The following is a 3832-nucleotide window of genomic DNA, read 5'->3' on the forward strand; positions in this document are numbered from 1 at the left end:
CATTTGCAAGTTTCACTATAGGGATCGACACCACCCCTTCCCCCCTTAGGGTTTAGGTCAATCCCCTTGAGGCAAAACACCTTTGTTCTTCTCAAGTTGCCACTGATCGAACCCTGGTCTAGAGAGGGTCAATCTTTCTCATCTAGAATGCTCTAGACCCATTCTGCTTGATACGGATCAACCTTTTTGCTCAAGGGTTGATCCTTCATTCAATATTTTCCAATTTTGCCTTCTAACCTCTATGTTTCCAAAAATAGTAATAATAAAGCAAGCCAACACCACTTTTTCACACCATCCACTCCTTAACACATTTTATGCATAAGAAGCATTCTTTAAACACAACTTTATCTAACCAAAGCATGCATCAAACAATTGAACTTTCCAAATACAATCTTTCAACTTAGAAATCAACCTTTCCTTATATGTGCATTCCAACACAAACCAATAGCATCATAGTAGGCATGTGTCCTCCAATTTAACCCATGGCCATCTCATATCGTCGTTAAGGTCATTCGTTGCATATAGCCACCAACATATAACAACACTTGCAAGTAGACATATGTTTTTCAATCCCCACACATGGCTACAACACCAATTGAATGCTCATATGCCCTTCTTTCACACACATGGCCATTCCCATCACATACTCAATATATCCTATATCAGGACTTAACCAATTGATTTTCATACAAAACTTTCACTTTCTCATAGTGAACTAATTACACATTCAAGGCATCAAGAATCATTTTCCTACCATGTCAATTATAAATAACCAATCTCATAAGGTTTCAACAACATTCTCAAGGATGTGTACGTAACCATATTCAAGCATGTATAAACCTATTCTCAAGGTCACATTTATTATAATCAACATATCAATTATTTCAATCCCATTTGAAATCAAAACACATTTAAAAAAACTTGTCGCGTTGTCCCAATGCATAAAACTATTAACATAGATATATACATACTTACATATTATGAGTACATTTGAAATCAATATTTCAAACGTAGAATTTGAATTCATAATTTATTCACAAACACATTGAAGAACAAAATCATCATATGAGGTTAAACCAAAGAAACATGCTTAATAGATATTAAAATAACTTTTGAAAACACCATATCCACTCAGCACACAAGTGTAACCTTTCAACACCAACAATTGAATTCACCAAGACCTCACTCCAAATTGATTCCTGGAGCTTTAATAAACCCTATAACAATCAGCATTCCCCATTAACTTCAATTAAAGCTAAGAATTTTGAAATTTGAAACTAACCTAGCAAAAACCCTAACCTAATCTCACCTTAACCCAATTTTAGCCTATAATCCTCTACCAAATCATAAACTCATTATGAAACCCCAACTTTGCATTAAAGGATATTGGAGCTTGTAAATTTCCTTATTTTGAAACAACATTTTGAACTTTTACCTTTGAAAAATCTAGTGTTTTGAGCTACTAAGTTGATTTGATAAGTAATAGAGAAATGAGTCAAAATCTATGTGCTTTAAAGTGGATTTTTACATATTAGGGCTGAAGTATATGCTAGCTCTATTAGCCTTAAATGATATAGTTTTGAAATGACAAAAATAATCAAAATTGCTTCAATAATCTTTAAACTTATTTGAGTGATCCTTGAACTTTTTTAAATGATTCTTGAAATTATTGACCTTTCATACATTTGCTTTTGAAGTGCCCAAAGTTTTAATACAAAAATTGATCAAATTGGTTGTATTTGTTTTAAACTTGTTTGAATAAGTCTTTAAACCTCCATCGCATTTGCCTTCGAAATGTCCAAGTGTTTGGTATCAAAACGGATTCAAAAAAAAGAATTACTAAGCTACAAGGATAGACCACTTCTTAGTAAAAGGTCGATCTTAGAGAGAAACAGTGAGCAATATGTAGCTTTTGGAACATTGCAGGATCAACACCCTTTAACAGAGTAGGTCGATCTTAAGTAGTCAGAATGAAGAATGAAGCTACTGGAACTTCACAAAATCGACCTCCTCGACAAAAAGATCAATCCTAAGATGAGACAATGAATGAAGTAGCTACTGGAAAAACTTGAAATCGACCCTCAAGGCTTTAAGGCCTATTTTAAGGTGAAACATAATGTAAAGAAACTACTGGAGCTTTGAAGGATCGATACCTCAACAAAAAGAGGTTGATCCCAACAAGATAAAGAAAACAACATAGGCACTGGAACACTAAAGGATTGACACTCCATCATTAAAAGTCAATCCTAGACAGCCATCAGACATAGAATTCAAAGGAAAATGGCTAGTTTCTTCAACAAATCATCTCTAACGACACCAAAGCTTCTCCAATGATAAAAATGACCTTTTAGGAACATTTTTGAGGTTAAAAGAGAAGAGGAAAACATCATTTGATTAAGAATCAAATCATATGAAGAAAAAAAAAAGAAACCAAGCTAGAGTAAGAAAATCACACTCTTCCACTTAACTTTTAAGTTATCTTTGAGCTTCAAATTCTTTGTGCTTTCATTCATATTCTTTGCATACATCTTAGTACTCATCATACCGTTCCTACATTGTACGTACTTAGCAAAAACCCACCTTCTAGAGGTATCTTTGCTATCCAATCTTGTGAAAGAGAAAAAGTTATACCTTAACCTCCAAAAGGTAGTGTTGAGAGGTTGTGCCATATCCTTGAAAAAGCATAAAGGTTCTAACTTAGCCTTAAAAAGTTAAAGAGGTTGTGTTTGATCCTTGAAAGGCATTGCATTTAATTTATTTAATAGTGAATTAAACTCCTTAACTTGCTACAAGAGATGACGTAAGCACCTATAGAGAAGGTCAAACCTTTATGAATCCTTTGTACCTTTTCTTTACTATTCTTTACTCTTTAAAATTGTGCATTTCATCTTGAAAAAGTTTTAGAAAATTATTTACAAATTACTGACTTTTTAACTTATTCATCAAGTCATTTTTGGCATATGTAAAAAGTCTACTATTTACCATTTTCACTTGTGCATTTTTCCTTGAAAAGTTTATAAATTTATTTTCAACATATATATGTGTTCATTATTAAATCTCATTTTTCATGTTTTTAGTGAAAAACAAATTTAAGAAACTTGTCTTCAAGATTGCCTTCATTAAAAGTTTAATTTGTTGGAAAGAATTTTTGTAAATCCAATTCACCCCCTCTATTAGACATTTTCTCACCATTATTAAGCTAACATTATTTAACAATTGGTATTAGTGCTTGGACTCAATTTTGGAGGTCTAATAGCCTTTGAGTGATCCTTGTTGGCTTTAAGACATGGCCACAAACTTCCATACAACAATCCTTAGTGAAGGGCAATCAATTATGAATATTTCTCTCTTCAATGGTGAGAACTATGCTTATTGGAAGAAAAGAATGAAGTTATTTAGTCAAGAAAATGATTATGAAGTTTGGAGGACGATTGTTAATGGTCCACTCAAGCTAATCAAGGAAGAAAATGAATGGGACACAAATGACATAGCTATGATACAACTCAATGCCCAAGCCATGCACACTTTCTTTTGTGAACTTGGAGAAAATGCATAGAATAGAGTTTCTAAGTGTGAAAGCACCAAAGAGATATGGGAAAGTTGGAAGAGCTTTATGGGGAAACAAAGATGGAAGAAGAATTGGAAGAAGAACCTTGTGAAAGTCAATGTTCAACAAATGACAAGGCAACTATAGATGAGGAATCAAGAGAAACTCAATTCTCTATTCAAGAAAGTAAGATAGACTCCTCATCTTGTGAACCCTTTTCATTTTCAATTGATGAAATGGAAGATGCCTTTGAGGAATTGGCTTGTGTATTTGAAAATATAAATC

The sequence above is a fragment of the Theobroma cacao genome, chromosome 5 (genome assembly GCF_000208745.1).
Source record: "Theobroma cacao cultivar B97-61/B2 chromosome 5, Criollo_cocoa_genome_V2, whole genome shotgun sequence".
Taxonomy (NCBI): domain Eukaryota; kingdom Viridiplantae; phylum Streptophyta; class Magnoliopsida; order Malvales; family Malvaceae; genus Theobroma; species Theobroma cacao.